The sequence below is a fragment of the Parasteatoda tepidariorum genome, chromosome 5 (assembly GCF_982258835.1).
Source record: "Parasteatoda tepidariorum strain Cologne lab strain chromosome 5, Ptep-v5.0, whole genome shotgun sequence".
NCBI classification, from domain to species: Eukaryota; Metazoa; Arthropoda; class Arachnida; order Araneae; family Theridiidae; genus Parasteatoda; species Parasteatoda tepidariorum.
In genome coordinates this window covers 93,335,644-93,348,337 of record NC_141759.1, presented here as the reverse complement: position 1 = coordinate 93,348,337, position 12,694 = coordinate 93,335,644, and the positions used below count along the sequence as shown (strand labels likewise).

General features: G+C 25.8%; 1 long non-coding RNA gene across 1 annotated transcript; it reads right to left on the bottom strand.

The window, feature by feature from the left end:
* Positions 1–1,780: 1,780 nt before the first annotated feature.
* LOC147809876 (uncharacterized) lies at positions 1,781–12,076 on the bottom strand. Its single transcript, XR_015433843.1, has 2 exons — positions 11,846–12,076; positions 1,781–8,521 (listed from the first exon to the last, which is right to left on the bottom strand). It is a non-coding gene; the product is annotated as an uncharacterized LOC147809876 (long non-coding RNA).
* Between the last annotated feature and the right edge of the window lie 618 nt (positions 12,077–12,694).

The window sequence follows — 12,694 nt, the reverse complement described above, 5'->3', positions numbered from 1 at the left end:
TGTAGTCTAAAAAGTTTAGAAAGGACAATTAACTCATTTTTTAACGCAGCCGAAAATCATTCTTATATATTAAAATTCAAATCCATACTTTTTTTCTTTAGTTTTGAAGTTATTCTTAATGCAATATCTTATCATGGAATAAGAACTGGCAATCAATTTGATAGTTTTACTTAAACTATCTTACTAAACTTACTTAAATAAATAATGGTAAAATTTATTCTATTTAAATACACTTTTTTCTCACTAACAAAAACAGGCATTTTTTTAATCATTTAAGACATGTGGCAAAATAAAATTAAATGGTGTCCACAGCAGTTTGTTTAGTCTGAGGTTCAGGCAGCCTAAAGAAATTTTCGGTCCAATTAAAAAATTGCTGCAAACTTTTTTTTATTGTTAAAAAAAATGCATCATTTAACAAAATTTTTCCTTGTGAAAGAAATTTTATTTATTAACTAATTTAAATTCTATTAGTTATTTTTAAATTATAATATGCCAAAAAATATTATTTTTAATGCATACGCTAGTTTATTCAATGAATTTTTTTCCCTTTTATTAAAGAAAAAATATTGTCAAAACATTTTAACAAAATATAAACTTTACTTTCTAAAAATATTTTGAAAAAGTTATAGTAACTTTAAAAAAAAGCACAATAATTTTTGGGAAAATTTCAAACCTTAAAAACTGCTCCAGAGAAATATTAGGCTCTGAAAATTTTCTGTACCTCTGCAACAGTAGTAGACAATTCATAAGAATAGTATAATATTAAAAACATGAATTATTAATTAATAAATTCAAGATTCATTAATTGCAACAACAAAAAATTTATGTTTATTAATTATTCAGTTAAATAGAAAATTATTATAAAGTGAAAATTGTAATTCAGCGTTTTGTAAATTGTGGTGACTAAATTAGGTTAATAACTGTAATATATTACAGTGTTACTAATCAAAACAAATATATAATAAATGGTCACTGTAATATATTACAGTGACCATCACTAATAAAATTGCTGGATTATAAAATCAGCCGCTTTTTAAAATCAAATCTGCAATAATGGAATCACTACAAAATCAGAGCATGCTTAAATGTTCTTTTCCAATATCAATATCACTGTTTTGCATTTTTTTTCTAGTGCATATGTTTTTAAAAAAAACAAAAACTCTGCTCTTTTTTTTTTTTTTTCCTGAATGATTAGAATTTTCCATTTTTCAAGTTATAAAAGCATAATTAATAAATTTCATTCCACCTTCCCCTAGAAAGTTACAGACATGGATTATTTAATCATTTAATTTAGGGGTGAGAGTTAAAAAATTATTAAACTGGAAATAAAGAGGAATAAAACTTTTTATGAATTAAGAAAACTTATGGAATATCTATAACAATTCAATTCAATAAATCTGTCTTCAATAGGTGTCAAAAAAGCACTTTTTGAAAATTGAATCAAAGTAAAGAAAATATTGAAAGTAACAAAAACTTAACAATATTAAACTTCCAAACTAAGTTGAATTTTTAATTTTACATTTTTCTATTCAAAACAAATATGCTAATATCTTAAGACGCTTTTATAAATTATAAATGTAGTAATCAGTTTAGCTTTTAGAGTTTTTTAAAACTTTAGAAATACTTTTTTTTTTAAGTATAGATATTCTGGTTTATAAAATCAGCCGCTTGATGAAATCAAATGTTCCCAAAACAGAAATGATTTTAATAGGCAGTGGGCACTGTGCAATAAAAAAAAAATCCTTGTTTTTAAAGGCAATTTATAAAAAAGACACAGAAGTTTCTTAAAATACAATTTTAATGATTACTTAAATCTAAGCATTACATTCGATAAAAAGAATCAGTCCACTTGCTATATGCATCTAAAAATAAATTACTATTTTATCGTGCTTGTTATAAATAGATTTAATATTATAATCTGAATAAAATAGTTTAATAAGAAACTACATACTAGTATGCATGATAAAGTCGTTCTTTACAAAAAGAATCACAAAGAAAACTATACAGCTAATCTAAACAAAAATACTAGCATATACTTGCTTGCAGACAAAAAAAAATGGCTCAGTTTAAATTCAAAAGAACTACTAGCTTGTTGTGTTAACCCGTTCAGGACCGGCAAAAAGGAAAAGTATGTAAGTATAGCAAATTCAGATCATGTTCGTGTTATCATGGGCTGCAAGAGTTAGAAAGGCTTGTCTGATATATAATACTGTGGGCTGTAAAGGAAGAATCGTGTGATCACAGTCCTGAACGGATTAAACTTTAGTTGATAAAATGCACATGCTGCATCAAGCAAATGAAATTTCAAATTCACAATCCAACTTTTTCCTTAAAAAAAAAAAAAAATACATGACATATTTTTTTTTTTTAATTTTTGTGATTTACGTTTCTAAAAATTTTTAATACAAAAAGGGCTTCAAATAGTTACACAATATTCAAAATTAATTTTTTTTTTTTTATAAGAGGTAAGTATAGAAATTATCAAGTACCCAATCTCTAGAGAAAAACATGAGTAAAAATATTCATACTAACAATGCAATATTAATGTCAATTATATTTTAAATTTCAAAAAAATAAAACAGAAATACAAATATCATTAACAAAGGCACTGCCATATTAATAATACTTAAGCATTCATTATTTATCACAATATTATCGTTCTTCACTTGATATGGCAATTCAGTGAATTTATTTTTAATGATAGATTCATTTAAAAATAAACTGCTACATCTTTTTCTTCATTTTGAAACTTTACAAATACAATACTTAATTACTTTGTTAGAGGAGAAAGTTGACCAACACCTTGATATTAAGCAAAAAATTTAAATATTTTCATAACTGCTATTTACAAACTCATAATATTTTATTTATCTATTTAAACTTAACAAATTTTATAATAAATTCATAATATCAACACTTATTTGTATCTGCTAACACAATACTTGCAGCATTTGTAAACTCTTTATTACCTGAATTTTTAGAAACACTAGTGTTAATTTCACAATGTAACTGCTCCTTATTAGTGCTTTTATGTAACAATGATTTCATAGGTTTGAGTATATATTTACAAATTACTATAATTTGCATACCCTGACCTAAAGGACAAAATTGATGATTATCGCCTACCACAAGGTGACTAAACATATAACAGCGACAACAATTTGTGAATTAATAAACTTTTCTTGCCAAAAATCCATCCCATATTACTCTAAAACACGTGTTTTATTTTCTCATATTATTTTTTCGACAGGAAAACTTAAATCATCTTTGAAATGCTCTAATTATTTTACGCTGATTAATCAATGGTTTTATTAAAGTTCAAATTAATTTCATATTGCATTTTTTCATTTGTGGTTAATGAAATTTAAAAGCAATCTAATTAATATATAATTAACATTGTGATTAGAATTACTTCAGATTTATGTTGTAACGAAAAAAATTAGGTTTGTTAATAAACATAAATTTTATGTCTCCTTATTGGTTCGAAAACTAGAACCCTAAATTTTATTAGTTGAAATCATTATATACAATACACAAATTTTATATAATTTTTCTTCATTTAAGAAATCAACCCTGTGGTATTTACCATATTTTTAGAAATCTTCAAAAGAAATTATTTATATTAATAGTTTAAATTTTTTGTATCTTTTATTCAAAAAAGAAAAAAAAAGGCCAATTGTTTTTTAAATTAGTCACTATTAACCCTTTCACCCAGAGAGAGGACGCCAGTGTCCATTTTATGTATTTTTTTCTGACCCTATAACTAAAATCAAAAATATATTTTTGGCTTTTTTTAATTATAAAAAACAGTATAGTTACTGAAAAAATTTACTAGATTATCGGAATTATATCAGTACTAAAATGTAAAACCCCAAAAAAAAGTAAGTTTAAATTTTTTTTCATTCATATTCAAAAATTTAACAATAATTGATTTCGAAAATTAAAGTAATTTCAAAGATGAATAACTGTTTTTCTTAGATCTAAATAGCTCAAAAAAGAAGTACAAATTTGAACAATTGTTTGGAAGATTTTAATGCAGAAAAAGAAACTAGTGTTTCATGCTGTATTTCATAACCTTAAATTATTAAAGTGCTAATTATAATATTTATCACTTATTTTGACTTAAATTATTATAAAATAAAAATTCTGCGTCAAATGGTTAAAAATGCTAATACTGGCCACTGGCTGGTAACAAAATTTTGTAATTTTGTCCTATACCCTTAGTGTTATCCCCCCCCCCTTCTGCTTAAAATTAGTATTCTTCGGTTGTTGAACTTGCTTAGTCAATTGTTTGGTTACAATGAGTTAATTACTAGGATGATCTTGGATTTAGGAAAAAGTGAATATATTCGATGTCTTTATAAATCACAGTATATTTCATTAGACAGTAGCACTGATAATATTCTTCTTTAAATAAAGTTTTATTTTCAGTAATGTTAGTTTAAAATGAATAAAGAAGTAAAAAAATTTAAACACATTTAAAAATTGCATTCTTTTTTCCATTAAAATATGAGCAGCAAAATTCTTATTAATAGTCATGATGTAATAAATTTTATTTTAATTATCTTTGAAAATTAAGAAAATCAATATGAAATGATGCAACAGTATGAGTTACTTTAATAAAGAATAAATTTTATTTTTAATTATCTATTGCAGGGAGCGTAGCCAGATTTTTCAACAACAAATGAGCACCTTTTAAGTGCTTTTTAAGCACTCAAAAATTATTTTTAATCACTTTCCAAAAAATAAAAATTCATAATTAGGATCTGTGCAGTAATATAAATAATTTTTTCTATCATTTAAAGTTCTTAATTTATAAAAATAAAATCAATAAATTCAAAAGCATTTTCGAGAACTTCACATTATCTTGATAAAGGAACCAGTTTCTGATAAATATAGCAGAAAAAATTGCAAAAACCATGTAATTTAGAGCGACAATCAATACGACTATCAGAAAAATATCACTTTTTAAAAGATAGAAAATTAAGTACTTTTTACAAACCCCAAATAAAAAAGCACCTTTAAGGGCTTTTCAAAAACGTAATTTAAAAATAAACACCTTTAAGCACTTTTTAAAAACGCTACGCACCCTGTATTGAAAATTAAGAAAATCAATATGAATAGATGCAACAGTATGAGTTACTTTAATAAAGAATAATAATTAACATACAAATTCATTCTCAATAAAAAAAATTAAATATTTATTCAAAATGTGAGTGTTCTTCATAAGAACTTTTTTTTTCTGTCACATATCTTTATTACTGACACAATATTTGTGAATTGGTTTTAAGCTTAAACATAGTTTCTCCTTTCGTAACAATTTATATCACTTGAACTGTTTTTCTTACAAAAATTTATGCATTGGTTTTCTGAGTAGAAAAAGAATATATAATAACCTTTTACTAAACTAACTTTTAAGATTACTAAATCTTAAAATATTGTTATTTTGAAACAATGTTGTCGTTATAAAGCTTCCTGGAGAGCCATGCTTTCAACACTTATGGGTATAGGAAATTCTTTTTTAAGCACTTACACTTTAATTCAATAAATATACAGATTTTTCAGTGGATATTTTAATAACACAGTCAACAATACAAAATAGTATACATGTAGCACCCGTTTTAAAAATATAACAAGGAAAATATCTATGAAATTCATTATCTTAAAATTAGTGCAACAAAGAAAGAAGAAAAAAAGATAATTCAGCATTTAAGTATTAAGTATGTATTTTTTTAATGTTTAATCTATATATCTAAAAAATTTTGAAAACTTATTAACACTGGCTTATATATAAGATTTTTACATAAAATATATTAATGTAAATTCAAGCAATTTGCTGGAAAATTTTCTTCCTGAAAATGCCATAACGTTTCAAAAATGTAACTAGTCTTTGAATTACTTTATGAAAAAGGAAAGTATGTTTAAGAGTATTGAAAATTATTCACGAGATATCAGGTCTTTACTTTTGAAAGTGCTGGTACATATATAGGTACACAACACATCTTTCGCTCATAAAATTTATTTTCTTATTAGAGTTTCAAGACAAGTCAAAACAATATATTAATTTATTCAATCTGTTGGAGTTTAATATAAAGGATATATATATGTAACTATGAATGACCAAAATTGATGGCTGTCGACTTTCACCTGTGAATGTTGATAATCAGTTAGTCGCTTTGGTAAATGTTCGAAATATATACTGGGTGCCACTGTTCGGTATGGCCTACATCAATGTTTTTTTTAAGGTTCAGTGCCACTGTTAGTGCCAAGTTTACATACCTATAATAACACTGTGTTAAACAATTTGTGATAATAATTTTGAATGTGAAATAAAATATGTTCTACAAAAGCACGTTTATTAAGGGATTAATTATTTCTCTCGACTAATCTTTTATTGGTTAGTAACAGTTAATTTTTTTTTACTAGTTATTAATTGTTAGCTTGTTTTCTATAGCGATTAACTGTTATTTTTGTGATTTCTTGTCAACTAGTTTTTTTGCTGATTATTAATTGTTAGTTTTCCTTTGTTAATTTGATTTTATAACTTTTAATTGCATAACTTACTTTAATGATTACCTTTTATTTAAGTTTGAAAGTCGATATTTAGTTCGCTTTCCTTTGTTAATTAATAATTTTAATAATCATTAAATTTTCCACTTATTTCACCATTTTTTGAAATTGTCAGAGACAAGACAATCGCCGACAAAGATGTTCACACGGTTAAAGCATGGAAAATTTAAAAAATGTGTATATATTTAGATAACATTTTATATATATACACTTTTCTTTAATTTAAACTTTACTCGTAATAAAAAAAAGCATTATAATTTTTATTGTACCATTTCTAATATTTGGCGGCACATTTTTAGAATTTGGTGGCACACAAAAGTGCCGCAGCACAGTGGTTGAGAGTCGCTGCCATACATCAATGTTTTTTTTAAAATAAAGTGCTCTGCCCAGAAGGCATTTAACCAGTACTCCAAACAATGATGTTTCTTCTAATCTATCCTCAGCAGATATTAAAACATCAACAAATAAATTAATATGAAATCGGTTATAACAAATATTTCGGACATTCACCAAAGTGACTATGTGATTGTTGACATTCAGCTGTGAAAGTCGACATTCTCTTGATTTTGGTCATTCACTGTATCATACTTATATTATACACCAGAAAGCAAAAAAAATATTTTTTTTTAGCCTCTCTTAGCATCCCTAAATAATTTGCACTTTAATTCTTAAGTAAAAAAAGTACAGCATTTTTGCAACAGCCCATTACAGGCTAGAAGGTCAAAGGTGATAAAGCTGCACTATTTCGTTACCAACAGCATGAATGAGGCAGCATTGTACATAATGCTATCTAGACAAGCTTGTATCCATTGATTTAAAGCTGGGTGAGCTTCGTGCCGCCACTAAGAATCAAACTCCTGTCCTTCACAATGACAACTTGATGCATTCGATCACTGAGCCATCACAGCTCTATTTTAAAGTAAACACTATTAAGTTGAATTACTTTAATTATGTTCAATGGCAAATTTTAGTGGACAATATTATAAAAAAGCATTTCAAGACATTGATTTTAATCGAAACTCAATGAATATAAATTTGAGTTATAGTCTCAAATAATTTTTAAAAATTATAGATTTTTTTTTCTATTGAAATAGGATTTTAAAACTTTTTTTAAAGTTGCAAAGAAATGCTAAGTAAATTCTACGAATTTTTTTCCAAGTTACTAAATTCACATATTTCTTATAACTACCTAATATAATGGATTTCTTTATTATTTAAAGAACCATAAAATCTCAATATCATAAGTATCGAATATTTAATTTTTGTAAATACTATGTACATTAAAATGATAAATATTTGATCTTTACAAATTCAGCATTTTTTAAATTTTTGTTTTTAATAATACATATTTACAATTTGGATAAGATTTTTTGATTTGAGTTAATTGTAACTTATTTACAACTGTGAAGTTTTTTTTTTCTCACTAATATTAGAAAATATTAAATTTAATTTGAAACACTGTACCAAGAAAACAAAGATAAATTCATTTAATTTCACAAATGATAAATTTCCAATTTTAAAGCATTTCAACAAATGTTTTTTGGCATTAATTACTTTAGTTACTCAGTTGAATAACTACTATAAGCTAAAATAAGATATAGAGCAAATTGTAAAAGAGTTAAAAATTCAAATATTGCATTCCAATAATGGATTTTGAGTTATTTAAAACCATTTAGGATACAACCATATGCATCTTACCCCAAACAAATTTCCCTTATCAAGACAAATGGTACAGAAGATATGTAACATGTTATAATATATTACAATTTAACAATATAAAAAGTAAAAATAATTTACTCTTTTATGTTGTGCAAGTCAAGTGGAGGAAAAAATGTAAGAAATTAATCTTTATAACATACATTGCTGTTAAGATGGCAAAGTAACGTCAAGATCTTGGCAAAAAAATATTTATTGCATAAGACAATTGGTCTGTCACTTTTATGTACTTGTCCTATAAAAAAAATTATTTTAGGCTTTTAGACAGTAAAATATGATTTAAAAAAGAAGTTCACTAGATATATTCTACATTTAAAAACCAAAATTTTGAGCTAAAGAATAGAGAAATTGAATATTGTTTAGAATTAACAACATTGAAATTTTCTTTTTTTACCCCGAAGAAAGTTGAAAGTTAAGTGATTTATTAAGTACAGACTTTCATCGTTTTGTATCCAATCTCGGGTCACTAAAGTATTTTCTCTAATATCAGACCTGAGCACAGTTTGCATACAGCCCTCAAAACTTTCCTCCAGATCAGTGATTTTGTCGTTATAGTTTGTTGAGTTGAAGACCAATTCTATTGACCCCTTTACAACTTTCTTTTTTTAATATTTTGAAACGTCTGATAAATCAAAAAGAAGTATAACACTGCTTTTAGCAAAGCATATACTGTATTGTATTTTTCTTTTAAGATTGATATCTTTATGCTAAAGTAGTTAATTTGAGTAGTTTCTTTTCCAAGCACTAAGTTTTTGGTTTTCTGTGTTTGTCAATGTTTTAGGAAAAGATAGATGACAAAGCTTGTTTCTTGTTATTCCAGAGACTCAGTTTTATGCTTTACAGTGTGTGGACATTTCAGAATACAAGTTTTTCATTTATTTTTTATAACGTTGATCAGGGTCCATAGCCAAATTTTTCAACAAAAAATAAGCACTTTTCAAGCACTCAAAAATATTTTTAAGCACTTTCAAAAAATATACAGTACAGAACCCGTTATCCGGAAATCAGTAAACCGGAACGAAATTCAATATATTTTCCCGCCATTTTTTTTTAAAAAAAATGTTTTTTTCCTCATAAGATTTTAGGATTTTTCTTTCTTTTTTGAAAGATGTTTACCTTACCATCATTTTGGAAATAATCATTAGTGTATTACTTTGTTTTTTCAAGATTATTTCCAAATATTTCTTTTTTTAGTTGGGTTTAACAATAAAAAAACGGCTTTTTGTAGCGATTCAGAAAACCGGAAAAATCAGTTATCCGGAATAGCGATGGTCCCGATCGTTCCGGATAATCGGTTCCCTACTGTATATATATAATTAGGCAGGGTTGGCAAGTTTTCGACAATTGACTGTTTTATCCGATTTAACCGTCATGTCAAAAAAAAAAAACTTTAGTTTTGCAGGCATAGTTTTTGACAATTGTCAAAAATCATGAAATTTTTAATCATAAAACGAATGGCGTTTTCATACGCTAAGGACCGACGGTGTGCCGAAATAGAATGAGGTTGAATCAATTGTGAAAACATTGACTAGAACAATATGAACAGAGTGTCTTTTTGCATCTAAAGTGGCGAAAATAAACAGGGTAATGGGAAAATTAAGCACTTTTTAAAATCACCCAATGAAATAAGCACCTTTTAAAAAACGATAATCGAAAATAAGAACCTTTAAGCACTTTTTAAAAACTCTACGCACCCTGATTGATGTAATGGTGTATAATCAGAAGCATAAAAAGTAATGCTTATAGTGTATTGGTCAAACTAAAGCTGGCTATATAAACCATTCTTCACAGTAATTCCTAATGAATAAATTTATCAAGCAGTTAATTTTTAAAATACAGGCATTAATTTGTTTATTTTTCAAATTTCAAGCACAAATATATAAATTTTCAGATAATCTTATGCCCAGAAAATAATTTCGACCCAAGTATTTTCTGTTTTAAAAAAGTTAACTTTTTTTTAAACATTAACTATGATTATAAATTTAGGGAACCTTTTAGAAAACTGTATAAATAATATAAATAGTCAAGCCAAATAAATACTTTATATCATGATATTCTCCATTTCATAACCATCGATATACTGCCGACCCAATTATGAGTTTATGACTACCAGTGTTCAACTCCATAGTCTTGTAATTTTGAACACTATCCAGAAGACAAGAGAACTCCTAGATCAAGTATTGGGAGAAATAGCCTGATGGCAAGGGGACTCTAACCCACGATCCATCTACCACTGAGGATATTTTGTCAGGGTGGCCACTCAAATCAGATTTCAAATTTCCCTGATTTTTCCAGATAAAAATCTTAAAATTTCCAGGTTTTTGTTTCTTTTTTCTTATAAAGTGTAGGATGTGTACAAGAAAAGTGTCTATATTATAAAATATTTTATTCAAAATGTTATTTTTTTTAACATATCATCTTGAAAAAAATAATTTATTTCGACAATTTGGCAAGATTTTTTATTTATTTTTCAAATGTTTTGGTACAAAATTTTGAATCAAAAATCATATATTGACCAACAAAAGAGTAAAATGAAATAATATATAGTTGATTCTAAAAAAAACCATTTTTTAAAAATATGTTATGAAATAAAAAAAATTAGCATTAATGCAAGAATTGTAACAATTTATCGACAGACTTTGCTGTTAGCGATTGTAAAAAAATGTGTGATTGGTTGGTTTGCTGAGAAAAAAATAATTCACAGATTTCTTTGAATGGGAGTAGAAAAGCTTTCAGAAAAAGGGTGCAATATAAAATCTATTATTATTAAATTATAAGCAAGTAATTTTTGGAGAATTTTATAAAGATAAAAATACAAAAACACTTTGTCAAAATAGAAAAAAAAATTAACACCAAAGCATCCGAACAAACTTGAGCCATAAATGGATTCAGCCCAAGGACAGAATTTAAAAACAGAAGCTAATATCCTAATCCCTTTCTTCACCAGAATCTTTCCTAAATTGCACAATCCCATAGCGGTCAAAGGTTTCTGCATTCCTTTAGCAACTGTGGGAGAATTTTATGTGGCATTCTAGTTTAACAGAGCTGTAATGGAGCAAATTTTGATGCAAGCAAAGTATTGCTAAGTTTATGATATTTCAACTGTTTGGCAATACATTTCAGTTTAAAAAAAGTGGCTATAATGGATGAAATAATTTAAATTAAGAAAATTAGTAAATAGTTTAAATTAGTGAAATTAAAAAAATTATCAAAGAAAAAATTTCCAGCTTTTCTTTAAAATTCCCTGATTTTTCCAGGTTTTTATCCAAATTTATACTTCCAGGTTTTTTCCAGTATAAAAAAATTTCCTGATAATTCCAGGTGGGTGGCCACCCTGAACGTTAACAAAGTTTTACTGAATTTTGACAGCTATTAAAGATTAAAATTGAACAAATATAATCGAAGATGCTGGAGCTATTGCCCTTTCTAAATTTAATGTTTTTTTATTGCTTTTCAGTGTTTTACCTCCTCCTACTTTAAGTTGCTTTAGTATTCTTGGACTATAATCAATGAAATAATACAATACTACTCCATAATAAAATACTTACATAATACTTACAAATTAGAGGCACGAACTTTATTTAGTGATACAACTGAAGGCGCTAAAGGTAATGAAGGGCATTTCACATCTTCTCGCTATCAAGTTTTCAAGGGAAAAAAATATCAATTTTAGATTACAATTAGCACACTTATTAATTATAAGAGAAGTTTCTGAAAAAAATTGAAATCCAAAAACATTAGTTTTTTATAACTACTTTTAAACCTAAATATTTATACTTCTTGATGAAAAAAAAATAAATATCTGCAACAATTTTCATGGTAGGTCAGAAAATTGATCTGCAAAAAAGACTTAAAAAAAACAAACAAAGCAGTCTAAAACGAAATTCTATCTCAAAAATTTGTACTTTTAAGCAAAAATTACTTTAAACATGTTAAATTTATCTTCAGCCTTCCCTAAGGGAATAATATTTAATTAAAATCACTTTCAGTCTTGTACATAAATTTATAACATACTCAATAAAGTAGTTTTTAGAAGAATAATGTCTCAAAATATTTTCTAAATTATATGCAGAAAAATTTTGATTCTATTTATGATTGTCTGTACTTGAAAATTTTTTATTAATTATTTTTTATTATTTTATTTATGGGATTTAAAAATTTTTGAATTACTATATATAAAATTTTTAACATTATTTTAAAGAACGTAACTTTACATCTAAAAATACAAAGTTTGAGTGAATCGATTGAATTGCTCCTGAGAAATGGAATATTTACGAATCCACATTTTCAAAATTTTTTTCACTATTTTAAATTAAATAATAAAAATTAATAAATATTTACTAAAAGTTATATTTTGCATGGAATTATCTTTGGATAAATAAACTGTGAAAAAGAATTTTCAATTTCC